Source organism: Felis catus, chromosome C2, assembly GCF_018350175.1.
Source record: "Felis catus isolate Fca126 chromosome C2, F.catus_Fca126_mat1.0, whole genome shotgun sequence".
NCBI lineage: Eukaryota > Metazoa > Chordata > Mammalia > Carnivora > Felidae > Felis > Felis catus.
In genome coordinates this window covers 143,729,981-143,752,400 of record NC_058376.1, presented here as the reverse complement: position 1 = coordinate 143,752,400, position 22,420 = coordinate 143,729,981, and the positions used below count along the sequence as shown (strand labels likewise).

General features: G+C 37.9%; 1 long non-coding RNA gene across 1 annotated transcript; it reads right to left on the bottom strand.

The window, feature by feature from the left end:
* Positions 1-5,211: 5,211 nt before the first annotated feature.
* LOC123380159 lies at positions 5,212-21,447 on the bottom strand. The gene is made up of 2 exons (XR_006585587.1): positions 21,202-21,447; positions 5,212-5,824 (listed from the first exon to the last, which is right to left on the bottom strand). It is a non-coding gene; the product is annotated as an uncharacterized LOC123380159 (long non-coding RNA).
* Positions 21,448-22,420: the final 973 nt, after the last annotated feature.

Below are 22,420 nucleotides of genomic sequence, written 5' to 3'. Positions count from 1 at the left end.
ACACACTTAAAAAAAAAAACCTATTAACACAGTGTTAGTTCCTTAGTATAAAGTGGTGCCAAAAAGGACAATAAAAATACCAAAATTGCTCTGAAGACATGAAATAATGTTTGAATAAATAGAGAGATATGTCATATGCTCAAATGGAAACACTAAATATATAAATTTAAGATGATTCTGTACCAATTCCAATTATTTCATATATGTGTTTAATTTTTAACTTGACAAACTGATTATGGAATCCCTTGAATAAGTGAGTGAGAATAGCCAATATAGTTTAGAAAATGAATTATAATGAAAGGTTAGCACTGTCAGATAAACCAATTACAGGAGCAGAATCTGGAGAAACTCAAAAACAATTGGAAATTTAACATGTACTAACAATAGTAGTTTATATCCTGGGGGAAAATGGATTGATGCAACTTGTGTTAAAGCAACTGGATATCTGTATTTAAGGAAATAGATGATAGCTTGAATTGTAAAAAAAATAAATAAATTTCATCTGGATTAGAGATCTAAATATAAAAAAAATGATAGAAGTATTAGAAGAAAATGTACAGGAAATAATTTTTTTAAGTTTGGTATTGGGAAAACTTAAAATCCAAAATCTCTCAGCAAAAACTTAATAATAAATATAATTATATGAGTGTTAAAAACATTATTAAGGCAAAGAATACATAAACAAAAATGAAAATGGCAGACTAGGAGAAAACAATAGTAATATATGACACATAAAGGATTAGTTAAAATACAAAATGCATTTATATAAACATAGGATATACAAGTACATATAAATATAGATATGGATACAGATATAAACCGGAAAAGCCGATCTAATAGGAAATTGAGCAATAGATATGAACAGGAAGTTTACACAAAAATAAACACAAATGACAACAAACATAGAAAAAGATGGTAAACATTAGCTGTAACTAAGGAAACACACATTTAATTTAATTTAATTTTAATTTAATTTTATGTTTAGGAAACACAAATTTTAAAACAGAAGTCATTTTGCTTCTCTGTGGCTAAAATTTAAAAGATTATTAAGAGCCAATGTGAGCAAAAGTTCTGGAAAAGAAGCATTTGCAGGTTGCTAAGGACTTACTGGGTATCATGTTTGATGAAAAAGTTGTCAGCGACAAAGCTAACTTTAGGATTTCATCGTGTCTCAAGTGTCACAAGCCTAAAAAGACATGTGTACAAACATGCTCACTGGACCAGAGGTTGTAACAGAAACTGTGAAAATGCCCATCAGTAACAGAATGTCTAAGTAAATTATGGTACACTCATGAGAGTGCAACCCCAATAGGAAATCACGAGGTAGATCCACATTTACGGATCTGAAAACATGGCCAGGATGCTATTAAGTTAACAAAAGAAAAGTTATAAAACAATGTCTATCATATGATTCCATTGTTCTATAAAAGTTACAATAGATGGAGAGGTAGGTGATCTTTATGTTGCTTTTGTTATCTTTGAGCCTTCATCTTGGCATTGAACTGAGTCTTTAAGCTCTTGTGCTTGTGAGCACAGGTGAAATTCAGGAGTCCCATCAACCATCCTCACCTGGAACCACGTAGGCAGAACCACAGAGGGGTGCCTAGGATACTCAATTCAAGAAGGGAGCACTTGGGTCCTTTAAGAAACTTTATAAAATAGGGGTGCCTGGCTGGCTCTGTCGATTAAGCATCTGACTCCTGATTTCAGGTCAGGTCATGATCTCATGGTTCATGAGATCAGTCCCATCAGGCTCTGTGCTGCCAGCTCAGAGCCTGCTTGGGATTCTCTCTCTCTCTCTGCACCTACCCCACTCGCACATGCAAGTGCTCACACATACTCTGTCTCTCAAAATAAATAAATAAAGTTTACAAAAAAGAGAAACTTTATAAAATATGCAAAAGAGTGTGTACGCGTGTGTGTGCACGTGTGTAAACAGTAACTCAAAGTAACAGTGGTTTGGAGCAGAGAGAATACATGATTACAACCCTCGTGCATGTATCCATTCAACAATCAGTCAGTAAATACTCATTGAGTGTTTTCTGTGTGCCTTGCTAGTCTAAGTGCTGGAAATACAGTAGTAAAGCAAAGTGCGTACTTTCATGGAGCTTATATTTTAGTTCCGTCACTACTGAGAATGCAGATGAACATGAATCGCCTCCCCTCTGAAAGTTACTTCCTCTAATTTTGGCCTGAGATTATTCTAGTTCTTGCTCTGAGGCCACATTTTCCTGACCCCTTAAAAGAATTCTAATTGATTCTGAATTGATGAAAGTTAAAGTTTAGGATTAATTTTAATGCTGGCTTTGAGCGGCGATTGGATTTCCTATTCCAATTTGAAATTACTCTTCTCACCTTTCTGCGTACATCATCACCACCACAAACTACTTAGTAACTACGACACTAACGGGTTTGCCAAGACGCCCTCCCCAGGAGCCACAGAAAACTTCTTCACTCTTCTTAATCTCATTCCATTTCTCTTTAATTCAGTTCTCAGCAGCTCTCTTATTGAATGGATAAAGCCATCTCCTTCCAAAGGTGATCCCTCATTTTCCACCTTGAAAATATCTCTGAGCCCTTAACATTCTCTCTGGCCTCAAAGGGGCAGATCTTCTTTGTAAACTCCTTCTGCATTTATCTCTTTCCTTCCCCACAGCATCAATCTTTCTTGTACTGATTTCTTTGCCTTTACCTTCAAACATAAAGATCTCTTTTAAAGGCACAGAATAAAACTGCTTTCAGACCCTGCTGCCTCTCAAGCTAGGGGCTCCCTGCCACCAAACTCTTCGAGTTGGGCTCACCTCGGGCTGCCTCTCTCCCTGTCGCTGGCTTCCTTACTCCCAGTGGCCTTTCCTCACCTCAGAAGCTGCACTCACAAAGCTCCCGAGGCAACCAATCACCCAATCCAGTCCTCTTTTTCTCATTTTCCTTTTGCTTTTGCTTTTGGTGTTTGTTTTTTTTCTAAAGTTGTTTTGTTTTGTTTTGAACACAACTGTCTACCTTCTAACCCTTGAACCACTCTCTGTTGGCCCCTTAAGCTTCTAGTTTCCAATCTGCTTGTTCATTGGTCCCAGTCTGATGCTTTCAGAATCCTCTCCTACGGACTACCAATTGCCGCTGTCTACAGCTGCCTAACCCATTATTAACATACCCTTCGGGGTCTGCCCCACCTAATTCTCCAATTCTGACTTCTTTTCCAAGGGCCACCTCTGCATCTCCAGTCATCTACCAGACAGCTGCATTTGGGTAGTAGTCTGACAGACGAAATTAAGTATGTCTGAAGCCAGACCCTTCACCTTCCCTGAGAAACTAAGCCTGATGTTTGGCTCTCACCTCTCTCAATAGTCTGTTTGGCCACACTTACTCTGTGTTTCCCAAGACCAGATTCTTTGTAGCTTTTCTCATTCCCACTGTTTTCTTTCTTTCTTTCTTTCTTTCTTTCTTTCTTCTTTCTTTCTTTCTTTCTTTCTTTCTTTCTTTCTTTCTTTCTTTCTTTTCTTTCTTTCTTTTTATTTATTTATTTTAATTTTTAATGTTTTGTTTATTTTTGAGAGAGACAGAGCATGAGTGTGGGAGGAGCAGAGAGAGAGGGAGAAACAGAATGCGTAGCAGGCTCCAGGCTCTGAGCTGTCAGCACAGAGCCCGACGCTGGCTCAGATCCATGAATGCGAGATCATGACCTGAGCCAAAGTTGGGTGCTCAACTAACTGAGCCACCCAGGTGCCCCTATACTTTCTCTTCTTAAATGAATATATGCTTCTGAAGGAAAATGGCCATTGCATCCGTTAGGAATTCTGCTCGTTTGCTAGTTACAGAGACCTGAAATAACAGTGAATTAAACATGGTAGAATTTATAAAGAAATAATATGACAAGCAGCCTAGGACTGGTGTTCATCAGAGAGACTCAGACTCTATCCTTATGCTTTGTCTTCCTTAAATTGTGGCTATCAACATTAGAGTGTCTTCATTAACACAGTATAGCTGTTGGAGTTTCAGCCATCAAGTCTACATTCAGGCAGGAATGAAGAGGAAATAGGGAACAACAAAATAATGTTTCCCAGATGAGTCATTCCTTTCATTGGGCTCTCCAAAAGCTCCCTACCCACCCAATGACTTAGGCTTAAATCCAGTCAAGACAGGCTATGAAAATGCAATGTTTTAGGTTACATTACCATTTTGAATAAATTTCATGTTTTGTTAGTAAGAAAGGAGAAAATTGGTTCCACAAATATGTATTGATCATATTTTATGTGCCAGACCCTGTTCTAGTTCCTAGGAATAAAACAATGAACAAAATGCATAAAGATTCTACCCTCATGGGCCTCACATTAATAGTGCATGGACAGGGGCGCCTGGGTGGCTCTCTCGATTGAGTGTCCAACTTTGGCTCAGGTCACTATCGCATGGTTCGTAAGTTCGATCCCCGCGTCGGGCTCTGTGCGGATGGCTCAGAGCCTGGAGCCTGCTTCGGATTCTGTGTCTCCCTCTCTCTCTGTTCCTCCCCTGCTCACACTGCATCTCTCTCTCTCTCAAAAATAAATGAAGATTAAAAAAATTTAAAAACAATAATTCATGGACAAAGTAAATAGGCAAATAATCCAGTAAACTTATACTGAATTATCTTATAAGATAATTTTTTTTCTGGAGACCTGAAAGAAGTGTCAAAGCAAGATACGCAGGTATCTGAGGGAAGAACACTTTAGGCAAGAGAAGAGGGAGTGCAAAGGCCCTGATGAAGGAAGGTGTTTGACATGTTTGAGTAAAGAGAGGACTGATGGGATGGAATGGAGGAGAAAGACAGGAGCAGTAGGAGATGAAGTCATAGTAGCAGGGAGAGGCCAGGTAGTAGGAACTCTAGGACAATGTTTTTCCAGTGAGTCAGATGCAAAGCCATTGGTGAGATTTCAAAGAATCACTCTGGTTCTTCATAGAGAATAGACAGTGGGAAGATCCAGGAGAAACTGAGAGGTCAGTTAGGAAGCTATTGGAATAATCTAGTTAAAAGATAATGATGACTGGAGGATCAGACTTTGAATCTCTTTTGAAGATAGGGATGGCATAAGTTGCTAATGGTTGGGGTATGACGAAAATGATTAAAGGGATATTGAATAGAAAACTAGAAGACTCTACCACTGCTTTGTACATATTTTTTTCATATTTCTCCAAGGTGCCTATTACAGTGCTATGCACATAATAAATCTTCAATAAGTATTCACCAAATAAGTAGATTTTAATCTTTTCAGAGGACTACTTAAAGAATTTTTTCCCCAAGACACCCACCATTAATGATTTAAAAACATACAGAAAAACCTAAATCCTAAAAGCAGACACTGTGATTATATTTTCCTTTGGCTTCTTGTTAGTGACAACTACTTCTAAAAGCTTAAGGAAGAGAAAATACTGGGAAAAACAATTAGTTTGGGTCATTATTAATAGAACATTCAAGAAGAAATAAGGTACCAAATCTCCCATCCAACCATGATGGAATTTACCTGCTGTGTAAATGTCTATTAAGACCAAGTCATTTTCACACTTGTGTGTGGGGTATCACATGAGGGCATATTTGGTGAGAAAAAACAATTGACGTGGTAGCTGTGTAGGAGATGGAAAAAAGAAGAGAAGAGAGGTTTTTAAAAAATATCCCCAAACTAACAAATTGACTGAAATATATGAAAGGAGAGCATCACCATCAACATGGAGTCTCATGTGAAATGCTCAATGTCATCTGCGGGTCTGCAAAGCTCTGAGTTGGAGAGAACTGTTTTCAGTCATCTTGTCTCATGTAATAACCCTGTAGCTCCATTCTTTGAGGATCCTTGGCCTCCTGGATTGGTACGACATAGAATAAAAAAGTGAGAAGGGAATTCAAAGATATTCTTGGGTATTTTCCAGTTGTTACGTGATTTTATGTTAAATGAAAGCACTTAGCTAGCAACAAGATGGCTCTAAAACACAGTCCTCCTAACACCAAGGATGGGGCCTTTTATTCATCACTTTTCCGCAACCACTAATGCTTATTTCTCTACTACCACCGCCCACCCACAGGAATAAAATTAATGATATCTCTACCATAAGACATATTCTTCTCGCCCACCCAAGTCGCAGCTTGGAACTCTTTTTTTGGTGTGCCCCTGAATCTGAAAGTTAAACGCAAATGAGATTCTCAGAAAATTATTATTGGGCTCAATTCAATGCCTTTGGGCCTCAGAGAGCTTAATATGTCCAAGTACTCTGAGCCTTCAATGGGATGGGAACGCAAAAGGGTTCCATTCAAGTAAATGGTCATCCTTTCCTTCCAAAGGTTGAATGAGAAAGGGCGCTTAGGTCAGAATAGCCTGCTGTGAGCTACCATTTCCAATTCATCTTCTTCCTGTAGCTGTGGGGAGGGGAACATTTCATTAACAAAATCCCAGCCAGATCAGACTCTGTCATCACTATTGATTCTCCTCTCAGAAAGCCCACTGTGTCCCTAGCACTGCCCTCGGTTTCAGTCAATACTATCTATCTCTCTTCCGAGAAATTTAGAGAAAAAGAAAAAGAATCACCAAGATGGGAAAAAGCTAAAAACAAGAATGACAACAACAATGGCAATGAAAGATAAAAATGGAAGACTAGGGAAGGAGAGAGGAAAAGGACTTGTGATTTATTGTTGTTCTTGTTGTTATAATGATTATTTTAAAAATCCAGCTCCTTCTTAGAAATTTGGAAAAAAGCACCAACATTTCAATTCACAGGGACATAGATTACTCTATCTTGGTCAGACCTTATTGAAATCTTTAGTCATTATACTATTTGTATTAACTCTAGAACTTCTGGGCTTTATTTTGGACAGTGGGATCTGATGGGATTTTCTAGCATCCATATCTAGATTTCTCCATGTTTAGAATGTTGGACAGAAGGAGAGGTGACTATACTCTGGTCACAGGATTTTACTTTGCAGTCGGCATGCCTGGCTAAGTAATTGGTTCTCAGGGACATGCAACAGTGAAAAAAAAGACTGACAGGCTGGCCTTTTTCTTAGAGAATAGGCTTGGTTTCCCCATGAGGTCTTCATTCTGTGCCACCTGTCTCTAGGATTTTCTACCCCTGAGACTGGCTATCTGTTAACAGCCCATGCTACAATCCCCTCTTTCCTGCCTACAGGGACGGGGATATAACTAGTATTTCAAAACTCAGTTGAACCCCTACCTAGCTTTGGTTAAAAATGAATTTGGATCCTAGGCTGCGTTTTGTGTTGGCACCTACCTAAACACTGGTATTTTATTTTAAAAAATAAAATTTAAAGCCACCTAGGAAGGAGAGAAAGGTTGCCCCGGAAGAGAGTTGGTAGCATTAGGACTAAAAGAAATGTATTAACAGGAGAGCCTCACCCAGATAGTTATGAAGGTAGTGAAAGTCTTCATCCATTGACAACCTCTCATTGTTTGAGGACATTGAACAAGTGCTATGGAGCACGATGGCAGAAATGCCAACCGGCATGAACATAGACCAGGCATCACTTTTCTCCAAAGTTTTTATGTTTGGTTTTCTTTTTTTTTAATGTTTTCTTTCTTTTTGTAAGAATGCAGGCATGTACCTGCATGCAAGCGGGAGAGGGGCAGGGAGAGAGGGACACAGAGGATCCGAAGTGCAGGGCTCTGCACTGACAGCAGTGAGCCCCATGCGGGGCTTGAACTCACGGAACTCATGTACCATGAGATCATAACAGGAGCTGGAGTCGGAGGCTCAACTAACTGTGCCACTCAAGGCACCCCATCTTTTTTTTTTTTTTCTAGATAAAGTAGAAGGTAGAGATGCTGCTCTGGGCAGCGGATTCTACAGACTCCTGGGCTCCCAATCCTATTCTCTGCAGAGAATCAGGTGGGGGTCTGTACATCAGAAAGAATTATGCCTAGTGTGTACAGTTACTTTGGACTCAGGAATATATATGCTAAATGGAGCATTGAAGGAGGCAGGTGAAGAACCCTATAAATTGTTTTGTTCAAATGCAGTATTGAGAAACATTTAGCTGCAAAACCCTGTTTCCTTAGTTTCGGTATTTGCTAGGCTAGTGAGTTATAAAGAACTGCAGATGGAAAAAAAATCTCAACAATTTGTTTTTCTCTTAGGAATTCACAGGAGTGTTGTTTCTCAGCCTCTGGGGTGTGATCCTGTCTGCATTTGTAAATCTTTTAGTGAACGGAAAAATAATACCCTTCTCATTCTGTCTGTGGTCTCTGAGTGGAATGGGCTGTGCAAAGGAGTCAAATGAAAACAGATCCTAGGCTAGCCCAGGTAAGATGGCCAGAGACCTCCTGAGGCTTTTGATTCCACCTATATAAAAGCTCTCGGAGCGGCTATTTAATGCTTGAATGTAAAACGGTGTGCACGCTAGGGGCAGTCTAGGAGGGCTCTGTATCCACAAACAGAAAGATGAGAAATGACATACCACAGAAGGCTGGAGGATTACTAATAAGCAAATCTCGTTTATCGTTAGATGTCGAGCCTGGATCTCCAAACAAGGGCTGGGTCTGGAGAAAGGATCTACATTAGAAATGTCAGTCATGGAGTCTACTCCATTTACATCCCCTTTATATGAAACAGCACATCAGTAGCCCCGATGAGGACACAGGAAACCTACTGCCCTCCCGGTCATGGGGCAAGGGAGGAGCGCCTGCCCTAAGGGCAGCCATGTTGTGCCGCCAGTGAGTCATAATATGGTCACGCTGGCTCCATCAGAGACCATCTCTCTGAAAATGGACTGAGGCAGTAGTGGAAGAGCCCACGATTGGCTGTGGAGTGGTTACTGTCACCACTCTGGTTTGACTTATCAAAGCCTCATGCCTTTGTTTCTCCTCTACCCCCAGGGCCTAGACAGCCTATGTGTAACTTGTACCACTGTCACCTCTCTACTTGTTTGTTACTTATTTATAAGTATATAATTATATATACTTAATTGCATGATTATTATATATACTGCAATTGATGCAGTATATATGCAATTGATGCGATTGATGATTTAAGAAAATATACTAAGCTTGTGAGCGTGCTTAACCATGACAAGTAAATATGGAAAATGTTACCATCAACAGGGTAATGCATTCTCTATTTGTCACCTTCAGTTAGAAACTACACACCTTGGGCTCAAAAAGTCCACTTCAAGGTGTGAATCTAGTTCTCAATAAAGACAGAACGATTTTCCTAATTCAGTCAAACAGACTGATATCACTGACGCTGTTCATGCAGTTTAAGCTTCGTAAAATATCCCCTTAAAATACAGACTAACAAAACCAAGAAGGACTGGTCTATATCCATTGGCAAGAAACACTGTCGACCAAGTACCACAGACTGGGCAGCTTACACAACAGAGGTTTGTTTTCACACAGTTCTAGAGGGTAGAGTTATGAGTTCGAGAGTGAGCCGAGTTCATTTCTTCCGAGGCCTCTTTTGTTAGCTTAGAGATGGCCATCTTTTAACATGTTCTCTTTTATAGTTAAAACACTTTTTTTTAATTGTGGTAAGTACACTTCACCTGAGATCTACCCTTCTGAAAAAATTTTAAGTGCACAATTCAGTGTTGTTAACTATAGGTACAATGTGATACAACAGCTCACTAGAACTTACTCATCTTGTGTAACTGAAACTATGTACCCATTGTACAGCAGCTCCCCTCTTTTCCTTCCCCTCAGCCCTTGCCAACCGCCATTCTACTTTGTTTTTATGAATTTGACAATTTTAGAGACTTCATATAGGTGGACGCATACAGCATTAGTCCTTCTGTGACTGGCTTGTTTTACTTAGCATAACGTCCTCCAGATTTAGCATGTTGTTGTATATGGCAAGATTTCCTTCTCTCTCTCTATTTTTTTAGTTTGTTTATTTATTTTGGGAGAGAAAGCACATGAGCAGGGGAAGGGCAGAGAGAAAGGGAGAGAGAATTCCAAGCAGGCTCTGAACTGTCAGGTCAGCGTGGAGCCCAACTTGGGGCTCAAATCCATGAACTGTGAGATTATGACCTGAGCCAAAAGCAAGAGTCAGATGCTTAACCAACTGAGTCACCCAGGCACCCTGATGTTCTTTTGTTTTAAGGCTAAGGAATATTAATTCCATTGTATGTGTATACCACATTTTCTTTATCCATTCATCTGTTGCTGAATATTTAGGTTGTTTCCATGTCTTGACTATTGTAAACAATACTTCAGTGAGCATGGGAGTGAAAATATCTGAGATCCTGATTTCAATTCTTTGGGAGATATACCCAGAAGTGGCATTGCTGGATCATATGATAATTCTATTTTTAATTATTTGAGGCACTTCCATACTATTGGCAGTGATAACTTCACCATTTTACATCGCCACCAACAGTGTACAAGGGTTTCTATCTCTCCACATCCTTGCCAACACTTATCTTTTGTGTTTTGGATAGTAACTATGCTAACAGGTTTGAGGTGATATTTCATAAGTTTTTTATTTGCATTTCCCTAATGATTAGCAATGTTGAGTATCTTTTCATAACTTGTTGAGTATTTTTTACCTTTTTTGGAGAGATGTCTATTTAAGTCTCTTGTCCATTTTTAAAAACAGGTTATTTGGACTTCTTGCTATTGAGTTGTAAGAGTTTCTTATGTGTTTTGGATAGTAACCCCTTATCTGTTAGATGGTTTGCAAATATTTTCTTCACTCTGTTGATTGTTTCCTTTGCTGTGTAAAAGCTTTTTAATTTGTTATAGTTCCACTTATCTATTTTTGCTTTTGTTGCTTGTGCTTTTGATGTCATAGGCAAGAAATCATTGTCAAGATCAATATTATGAAGATTTTCCCGTTTTCTTCTAGAACTTTTATAGTTTCAGGCCTTATATTTAAGTTTTTAACCTAATTGGAGTTGATTTTTGTGTGTGTGGTGGAAGATAAGGGTCCAATTTCATTCTTTTGCATGTTGATTAGATGGCCTTCTTCTTCCTATCTTCCCATGATCTCCCCACTGAACTTTTTTGTTTCCAAATTTCCTATTTTTACAAGGACACTAGTCCTATTGGATTAGAGCCCACCTGAATGACCCCATTTATACCTAATTATGTCTTTAAAGATCCTATGGCTTTATACAGTCACATTCTGATATGCTGAAGGTTAAGACTAAAACATAGGAATTTTGGAGGGACACATTTCAATCTATAACACTAACCAAATAAAATGCTGTAATTTCAAGAGTAAGGATGTAGTGACTCCTTCCTTCTGTGGTTTAAATAAATAGAAATACTATTACAGTATGTACAAATGAAAAGTGACCTGTTGGCATGGATTTAGGTAAATTACCTTAATTCTCCATATTTCAATTTTTCTGTGTATAAATCAGAAAACAAATGTATTCCCTATCCTCTCTGAACTTTTCTAACTGGTCAAAAATTTCAATCTTTAAAAATGATTTTGTCAGGGCACCTGGGTGGCTCAGTCTATCGAGTGTCTGACTCCTGATTTCAGCTCAGGTCATGATCCCAGGATCGTGGGATTGAGCCCGGCTTCAGGCTCCGCACTGAGTATGGATCCTGCTTAAGATTCTCTCTCTCTCTCTCTCTCTCTCTCTCTCTCTCTCTCTCTCTCTCTCTTTCTCTCACTCTCCCCTGTCCCTCTCCCTGCTCATGTGCTCACTCTCTCTCTAAAAAAAAAAATGATTTTGTCATCTTCAAAATCTCGTATGTATTCATTTCCCTGTGGTTTTTATTACAGTGTGGCCATTTCCAGGTTGCTGTCCCCTGACTCAACATTCATAATAGCTCCAGGATGCCCCTTGGAGAGCAAATACTCTCTTGCCACTTTGCAGATGAGGACATCGGTATACAAGGAGATTAAGGGATTAAGGAAGCTAATAACATTTCCAAAATCATATATATTAAGTTGTGACCTTAAAAATGGAACCAAAATTACTTGACCTGTTATCCAATAGCATTTCAACTACACTCTTAATATATCACAATTTTGAATAGCAGCTTTTAATGAGAAATAGAAGAATAAAAGAACAGTGTCCTGAGACTAAAGAGTTAAAGTACTACGAATCTTAGTTCTTTTTTCTGGAGCTGGCTTCCGTTTCCATAGGATTAACTAGAGTAACATGGCTCCAATGAGGGTTGAAATTTTTGGCATCGTCAACATTTTATGTATCTCTAGTGTCTTTCCAGGCACGATGTTTATAAAATGATGGTGATGGCCTCCCACAAATGAGTCATGTTGTATGGTTTAGATAAGTTTCCTCAGCTGATAATCATGAACTGATTATCATTATAGCTTTTTCCTGGACTTGTTTCAGTGCTGAATTTCATCCAAAGCCTGTGTTCACACATTTATTTTCTTGTAGTATCCATTGGCAATTTCATTTCCAGTGGATTGTTGGACTTCTTACTTATTAATTTCCCCAAGCTCATTAGTTAGTATTGACGTTTACCCCTTGTCTTATGTTGATTGCAAATATTTTTTGACAGATTTTCAGCTATCTTTTTATGGTGTATTTGCCATATCCAAGTGAAGATTGTATTTTGTTTTTCATAGTAAAATCTATCAAATATTGCCTTTACTGTCTCTGAATTCTGTGACTTGCTTGCCAAGATTATGTAATAATTATTTAAATTTTGGCCTCGTTTTTAAATGTTTTTTTAAATTTTTTTTAACATTTATTTATTTTTGAGAGACAGAGCATAGCGGGGGAGGGGCAGAGAGAGAAGGAGACACAGAATCAGAAGCAGGATCTGGGTTCTGAGCTGTCAGCACACAGCCCGACACCGGACTTGAACCCATGAACTGTGAGATCTTGACCTGAGCTGAAATCTCAGTATCAACAGACTGAGCCACCCAGGTTTTGAAAAACATATTTCACTTTCAAATTCACCAGGAATTTTTGTGTTTGTGATGAAAGAAGGAATATAACTTTATTTTATTTTTTGACTGTATAATCCAATTTCAGCAAAAATTTTATTAAATCATCTATCTTTTCTATACCTTAATCATACTCAATTCCCACTGTATATAAACCAGGTTCTCTATTCTATTTTTCACCATTAATTCTTTTTTTCCTGTTCTTATACCATTATCACACTACTTAATTTCTGCAAATTCTTATTATGTTTTGATATTTAATGAGGCAAGTTCTGTGTCTTTCTGAAATTATCTTGAACTTTCTAGCACATTTACTCTTCCAGAATAATATTTCAGTTATTCAAATGGTATATATTTTGTAAGTTTATTTATTTATTTTTTAGAGAGAGAGAGAGAGACACAACAATGAGTGGGAGGAAGGGCAGAGAGAAAGAAGAGAGAGAGAATCCCAAGCAGTCTCCGCAAGAACCCGACACAGGGATCGATCTCACGAACCATGAGATCATGACCTGAGCAGAAATCAAGAGTCGGACGATTAACCAACTGACCCACCCAGGCATTCCTCAAATGGTTTTTTAAAAATGCCATTGAGTTTTCTAGTTTACTTCAGTTCAATTTTTATTTTAAAAATGATTAAACCACTAGACTAAAATATAAATAGTTCATATGTAATTCTGGATTGATTAAGAAAGTGGATTTTACTACTTGAAAAAAAACCAACAAAAAATTAACTTCCATATGGCAAATATATCATAAACAGAGTTAGAAGGCAGTTGACAGTCTGTCATAAAAAATATTTGCAAAGTAGTTGAGCAACTTTATATGTCAGGCATAAGGTGCTGGGCATTTCTCAATGAATAACTCAGGTGATAATTCCTGTGTGGAATTAACACTCTAACAGGGTAAAGCCAACAATAAACAAGGAACACAATAAATAATTATCGGCTAATCAGTAGGTACATATGCTATGAAAAAAAAGATACAAAGTAGAGGAGTCTGGTAAAAGAGTCAGAGTTCCCTGGATGGAAAAGTGTTGAAGTTTTGAATAGGGTGATAGGGAAAGGTTTCAATGAGGAAGGGATATTTGGGCAAAAATTGAAGAAGGTGAAGGAGTTAACCATGTGGATAATGAGAATTATTGATTGGGATTGGTGTTTATAAAATCATTTGGGGAGAGTTGATATATTATGGATTCTTCTTATCCAAGAATCAAGTGTGTCTTTCCATTTATTTAGGACTTCCTTTAATTCCTCCAGAAAATAATTTATATCTTTGTATATCTTGGGTATTGATGGGGTCTTCCACATTTTCAGTTAGGTATATTTCTAAATAATGTATGATTTTTACTCTTGCTATTTGTGGAAATGGAACTTTTATATTTTATAATTTTTTATTTCTAGTGCATAGAAGTATTGATTTTTGCTTCTACATCTTCTATCCTCCATGTATTGGACTCAACTCTTATTGGTTGCAGTTTTTCAATTTGTAAACAAATTATAAACAAATTATATGGTTGTCTGTAGACAACCACTATAACTAAAAATGTAAGTGGTTCTATTATTTTCATGTCTTTGTCTCTTTTATTTACTTATCTCAAGTATCAACTAAAACTTCAAAAATACCATTGACTACTACATGTATTAACTGGCATCTATGCTTTTTTCCTGATATAAATGGGATGTTTCAAACTATTTTACCTTTAATTATGATGTTTGTTCAAGGTTTTCAATAGACTACTTTTATCAATTTAATGAAATCTGAGTCAGAACCAGATGTTAAAATGATAAGCTTTTAACAATCATCTGTTGCAATAATTATGCTATTTTGCTCTTTTATATGGTCTATAATTTTCTTTTTTTGGATAATAATAGGAATTCTCTCTCTTGGACCTTAAATGAACAGGCTTGAAAATTGTCTGGACTTTGTACATATCGTATTGTTAACCGCGCAGTTTCTTCTGTGGTTACAGATCTACTCATGTGTCTATCCTTGATTTTGCTGAAAGATCATCTATTTCTTCTGGACTTGTACATACTTTTTTTGGCATCAAGATGTGTAAGTCATCCTTCTACCATTTTCTTCTTGTTTTCATTTCCCATTTTTATGGTTATGACTTTTTTCTTATCACTAATATTGCTTAGTGACTTATTTTCTCCTTTTCTTGAATAGATGTGCCCAAAGTTTTACTATTGCATTGGACTTTTAGGAGAACAAGTTTTAATTTTATTAAGTCTGCTTTTATTATTTTATTTTATTTTATTTTATTTTAATTTTATCACAGTTTTATCATTACTAATTCCATCCACTTTCTTTAGTTTTACCAGTCTTCTTTTTAGTTTTCTAAATTTAGTGCTTATACACTTATTTTCCTTTTTTTTTTTTTTAATTTTTTTTTTCAACGTTTATTTATTTTTGGGACAGAGAGAGACAGAGCATGAATGGGGGAGGGGCAGAGAGAGAGGGAGACACAGAATCGGAAACAGGCTCCAGGCTCTGAGCCATCAGCCCAGAGCCCGACGCGGGGCTCGAACTCACGGACCGTGAGATCGTGACCTGGCTGAAGTCGGACGCTTAACCGACTGCGCCACCCAGGCGCCCCTATTTTCCTTTTTAAAATTAATGCAAAATCTTAACAAAGTAAATGTAAGCACAAAGATTATAAAATCAATTACTACTACAAAGTGGATAACCATCAACCCCCCAGAAAAGCAACTGTCCCCTGCACCACTCCTTTATATATTCCAGTTCTGTTTCTTAGAGGAAACCACAGATAAATCTTTTACTATTGTATTTGGTCCTTACTTACTATCCGACCATTAAAAATTACTTCTTTTGTTATTTATCGATTTGTCAGTTTTAGATATTATCCATAACTTATTATCTATATACTTCTGTTATGCTTTGTTACAGAAATTCCATATAACCCAACATCCTCTTATACTACAATTTGGCTGAAGTTATAGTCAGTATTTACAATATAATGATTGTGTAAAAATATAGTTTGCTATCGAGCCATATAGTCTTTTCTTTCTTGTGTACTTTTTCTTTTTCTCTGCAGTTAATATTTATCCTACCTTTTCTTTTGTTTAGTAGTCTATGTATGTAAGGCAATGACTTTCCAAATGTTCCAAGAGAAACCTATCACTTTTTCCCCAAACAGTAAAGCACAGAAAATAATCTTTTGAGCACATTTCTGTCCTGGTTACTTGCTCACCCCAGCTCCCCAGACTCCAACTCCATCTGGACTGGCTGGCCTCTAGAAGAGTTGTAGAGATGCTGCCCAGACACTTCCTTCCATTCTTCTCTGATCTAAAATCCTGTATTTCCTGGATCTCATGTTTTTGCTTTTCTTTCTTTCTTTCTTTCTTTCTTTCTTTCTTTCTTTCTTTCTTTCTTTCTTTCTTTCTTTCTTTTTCTTTCTTTCTTTCTTTCTTTTTCTTTCTTTCTTTCATTCTTTCTTTCTCTCTCTCTCCCTCTCTTTGTTTCTTTCTTTCTTTCTTTCTGAGAGAGAGTGAGATAGAGAGCTTACATGTGCATAAGTGGGGGAGGGATAGAGGGCAAGAGAGAGAGAGAGAGAGAAAGAATCTCAAGCAAGCACCATGCTTAGTGCAGGCCCCGACGTGGGGCTTGATTCCATGACCGTGAGATCATGACCTGAGACGAAATCAAGAGTCCCACGCTCAACCCACTGAGCCATCCAGGCGCCCCTCAGTTTTCATTTTATTCTCATTTTACTGAAGTACATCCTCCAAGATTTTCCATAAGAACGATGAATGGGAGATGCTTGTAAGTCCGATTTACCTCAATTTTAGGCTCATGTTTAATTGATGGTTTGGCTAGATATGCAACTCTGGTTTAAAAATCATTTTCTCTTGGTTCTGAAGGCATTGTTCCACTACCTTTCAGCCTCTAGTATTCAAGATTAAGAAATGTAGTGATTCTCATTCCCATGTCCTTGTTTATGACCTATTTTTACATCTTCTTTCCACCTACAGGATTTTGAAATTTTTATACTGATGCATGTTGGTAGGTGTCTTTTTCACTCCATTTGATGGGCCTTCTCAATCTATAGATGTACCCTTTGGGTTTGCAAGTTTTCTTGTAAGTTTTCTCGATAATTTTCTCCTTTCTATATCCCCAGTTTTCTCTGTGTAGCTAGTGGGATGCCACATTCTTGGCTTGATCCTCCTATGTCCTCATGTGGTCCTTCCCATATTCCACTTATTTGCTTATTTATTAATTCTTTGATTTATTTTAGCTTCTGTGAAGTTTCCTTAACTTTATCTTTGACTTCTTCTACAGAATTTAAAATTTCTAACAGCACATTCTCTATTGCCAAGAGATCTTTCTTATCTGCCAAGTATGCCTTTTTATCATTTGTCAGTGTGTTGTTTTCTTTTCTCTCTCAGGTCATAGTAGTTATTTTGAAACTTCCTTCTGCTATCCCCAGCCCCAAATTATTTTGGGATTCCTTTTCCCTGTTTTTTGGTGGTTTTCCTTTTCATTTAGGTAGATTTCTCAAAATGTTTAAAGATTGTTGACTGTCCCATCATATTTAAGATTTAGGCACTAAAATGCTGATAGGAATCTTATACACAGGTAAGTTTGTTGCATAGCGGAGGGACTCCAAAACGCCATGTTTGTTGAAGTATCCTCAAATGTTAGCGTTTCTAGTTCACTCACTTCAGACGGGAGTCAGCTACCCTTCTGACTGCTGGCATTCTGATGAGCAGTGTCAGGAAATTTATCTTCCTGTTCCCAGCCCTACTTCTTTCTCCTGCTCCCTTGTTTCATACTACTCCTGCGGTCCTCAAGGTTTAGGCCTCAACGTCTCAAGTCCTTTAGAACATCACCTTCAGTGCCACGTGGGCAGTGTGGGGACGTGGCCAGGTGTTTGGCTGCATAGCGGAGAAGGACCTAAGTGTCTGGCTGCTCTGTGGAGGGAACTCCGAATGGCCTCTCATGTCAGCCCCATGACCCCGTTGCACCTTCCATGCTCCCTGGTATCATTTGGAGCCAAGCTTGACAGAGGTACTGAGACGAATTGCATGCTATTTGTTGATATCATTGTCTGCAGAAATTTGGATAACAATTTTAACTATTCAGTTAAATCAAGTGCTTTTCAACTTGCCAAATAATTGAAACTCCCCAGCTAAAGTTTTCTCCTCTCCCTCTTTGTCAATCGAGAGCATGTTAATATCTTTACTGGCATTCTAATATGGTTTGGGGAAAGAGAAAGTATAAATACCTGTGATCAAATGCCATGTAGTCACTTTTCTGGCTTTCTAATAAATGCAACCAAAGGCTAAAATTGTCCTATGAGTAACATAGGGCACAAAACCTAGCTTTTTGCATGAGGTTTTCTCATTATTATTTCTAAAAACTCACTTATATGAACAGTTACTAAACTATTCTGCAATTATTTTCAATTTTAAAATGAATCGATTTGTTTGGCTTTCATTTTCTTGCTAATTTTCAGTTTTATTAAAATACAGTCAGAGAATATGATCTATATGATTTCTGCTTTAAGGATTGATTTATTGTGAGTTTTCTTTGTTGTTTGTGTATTGCCAAATTTTCCATTGTCTCATGAATATTTGAAATTGCTCCGAATTTACCGTATATCCATATTTTATCTAAAGTTAATTGCATATTATGTTAATTATGCTATTCATACTCATTATACCCTTACGTCTCACCTACTTCATCTGTCACATTTTGACAGGGGTAATTTATTAGCCTTCCCTTATGCATATTGGTTTATTAATTTGTCCCTAAAATTCTTTTTTTTTTCTTGATGTGCCAGTAGGAGTTAAAAAGTTTCTTTACCCCTTTACCAATATAAAAACCCCTTTTTTGTTAAATTCTGTGACTTAGATTCTATTCAGTCTGTTTTTAATGTTGCATAACTATGTCACTTATTAGTATTTCAGAATATGTTTCTGTTCCATTTATTCTGAGCCTTTTTGTATCACTTCATTTCTGGAGCATCTCTTGTGAGTAACATATAGCTGGTTGAATTTGTCACCACTCCATAAGTGAGGAGTTGTCTGTGCTACAGGCAATCGGACTGAGAGAGATTTTAAGCAGATGAATAGTATTATTGGATTTACATATAAAAAATTGCATACCCTTTCTAGAGATAGAGAAGAAAGTGGAAAGGAATGCGATTGAAGGCAGGTGGAATTTGGACTTAGGTTTCTAGCTTAAAATTTTAGTGCTCTGGCCCCATTTGAGTATTTATCTAAAAATGAAATGATAGGGGTGCCTGGCATGCTCAGTCAGTGGAGCGTGCAACTCTTGATCTTGGAGTTGTGGGTTCAAGCCCCGTGTTGGGTGTAGAGATTACTTAAACATAAAAATCTCTTTTAAAAAAAAACTTTTTAAAAGTGAAATGATATCATCTAGATGTCCACAGCCTCTGGAAGAAAAATGGTGGGAAAGGAGGGTCTTACACCATAGTTCAAGAGACTGTCTACCAGGCATGAGTAAACTGTTCCTTTTCAATGCTGTTTTAAGTTTTCAAAGATTATTTTCAAGAAGTAATGACCACATATTAGATTGCAGACTTTGTAAAGAATCTGTCTTGTTCATCCTTATATCTACAGTACTTTATGCATGGTACATGTATGATTCATATTTTCCTTTATATAACTGAACTTAATTCAGAAGAAAGTGACTCGTGTTTCAGAATTATTTTTATGCCATTCATTCCACATTTCCTAAGACTCTCATGGTAGGTTCTTAAAGCTTAAATGGGCTCCCATGATCAATATATAAATTAAATTGACCTTCTTATAACAGCTTTGAAGCTCAGCCAGTTGCTCTGAAAATCTAGCTCAAGGAAAAGGTTAGATGAAAACTGGGTTTATCTGTTCATTGGAAAGCCCCTTAGTCATGCTTCCTACCCCCACTTGAGAGCAATTCTGTAGCTGTTAAAACAACCACAGTCACCTCACCCTCAACACTCCCTGTATATACACTGAAACCTCTTGGCCACTCTCTCTGTCTATATCCCTTGAAATTGCTCTCTAGTACCTCTAGCTCAGCAGGCGTTTTTCTTTCATGTATCCATTGAACAACCATTCATTTTACCCTTGTCATATTCCAGGCACTGTTCTTGGTGCTGACGGTCTAGCAATTGATAATGCCTGTTCACAAGAGGCCATATAGTTTATGATGCCATTTATATGAAATGCCCAGAATTGGCAAATCCATGGAGGCAGAAAGTAGATGAGTGGTTGCTAATTAGGGGCTGAGGGGAGCAAGTAATGGCTATGGGTATTTGTATTAGTCACAGTTCTCCAACGAAACAGAACCAATAAGGATGGGTATATGTATTTATTATAAGAGATTTAGTATGAGATTTAGTTCACATAATTATGGAGCTTGGAAAGTCCCAAGGTTTTTAGGTTGAGTTCTTAGCTGGACCCCCAGGAGAGCTGATGGTGTAGCTCTAGTCTGAAAGCTATCGGGATCAAGATCCATGAAGACCTGATGATCAGTTTGACTTCTTCAACTGATTGGACGTGGCTCACTCACATTAGAGAGAACAATCTACTTTACTCAGTCTCCCAATTTAAATGTTTATCACATCCAAAATCACCTTCACAGAAACACCTAGAATAATTTTTGACCAATAATTTTGACAAAAAATGGGCCCAATTGGGGCACCTCGCTGGTTCAGTTGGTAGAGCATCTGACTCTTGATCTCAGGGTCATGAGTAATAGCCACATGTTGGGTGTAGAGATTATTTAAAAAAATTTAGGGGCACCTGTGTGGCTCAGTCAATTGAGTGTCAGACTCCTGATTTTGGTTCAGGTCATGATCCCAGAGTCTTGGAATCAAGTCCTGGGTCAGGCTCCGTGCTGAGCATTGAGCCTGCTTAAGATTCTCCCTCTCTCTCATTCTCCCTCTATCTGCCACCCCTCTCATGCATGTGTGCTTTCTCTCCCTAAACAAAAAACAAACAAAAATTGGCCCAGTCAAGTTAACACATATAATTAACCATCACAAGTTTGTTTTTTGGTGTGATAAAAATGTTCTAAAATTAGATAGTGGTGATAGTTATACAACTCTAAATATACTAAGCCTGCTAACTATGTATGAAATATACTATACTAAATATATACACTAATAATATAAAACCCACTGAACTGTGCACTTTGAAAGAATAAATTGAATAATATGTAAATTAAATCTCATTAAAGTGATTTAAAAATAAATACAATACATAAAAAATTGTAAATTTTGTAAATTTTTCAAAAATTAAAAATAAAAATAAATACAAGAAAGGGCAGTATCCCAAGAGTGATATGGGTGCTATGAGACATTCATCTAGAAAGTGCATCTAGTACCTTGCTTCTCCAAGTATGGTCCAGCAGCTTGGGCATGATCTGGGAACTTGTTAGAAGGGCAGAATCTCAGGCCCCACCTGCTGACTCAGCATCTGCATTTTAACAGAGTCAAGTGATTCAAATACCCAGTGAAATAAGAAGCTCTGATTTAGTGGTCTTCCATTTTACTTATCATTTTATTTTGATCAATGAAATAATTTCTTAATCAACATCTTATATTGAAGCTTGATGTATGAACAAATGAAAATTGAGCCTCTCTGGTTGAAGAGAGTCTAGGAACCCTCAGCCCACCTGCTTGCCCCCACCTGATAGGAAACCCCCAACCCCTCTGCCCTAGGATTCCAACACAAGTGGGTCAGATCTCTCTCTCTCTCTCTCTCTCTCTCTCTCTCTCTCAATCTCTCTCAATCTCTCTCTCTCTCTCTCCCAAGTAAAGTTTATAATAACAACTTGTAGGCAAACTGGCAAGACAATTAGTCCTCTCTTGTAGGAGAAAGAGAAGGAAGAGGAGAAGGAAGGAAGGAAGGAAGGAAGGAAGGAAGGAAGGAAGGAAGGAAGGAAGGAAGAAATAAAGGAGAGATGAAAAAAAAATAAAGAGGTCCCAACATAGACATACTCCTCTGCTCCCCAGAGCCCATTGCCTGCCCCAGATTTTCTGTCTTTTCCCATTGTGACCCAGGCTGTCTATGCTACACTTCATCTGACAGCGTGGAGTTGGCCTGTCCCAGTGCACAATGCAAGAAAGAGACATTTCCTGGCACCTGTGTGTCATTGGGTGCCTCCAGCCAAACCCCACAGTTGAACCATCGGAAATGCACTGACCTTCCCTTAGGAGCCGACACCCTTCACTCATAGCATTCATTGGGCAATCAGATGGCATCCCAGTGACATTCTTCACAGCTGCTGGCAACAGCCTTTAATTCATCTGGTATTTAACCAGGGTGATGCATCCTCTGGCTATAACATGTTCGTTGGTGTGAGCTGAGTCTGGCTCATCTTCCGCTCCCTCTAGTTCAGGGTTTCACACCAACTTGTAGTCTGCAGGCAGTGCAGCAACTACACAAAGTTCTCTCCTTCCATCTTCTGTTTATGCCTTGCATTTTTATTCTCCTTTTGTCAGCTCTCGGTCAAAGGAGAATTACAGAGCTGAAACACAATATTTCACAGAGAAGTAAAATAAAACCTAGAAGCTCATGCAACTTGGAAATATCAGTCAGGA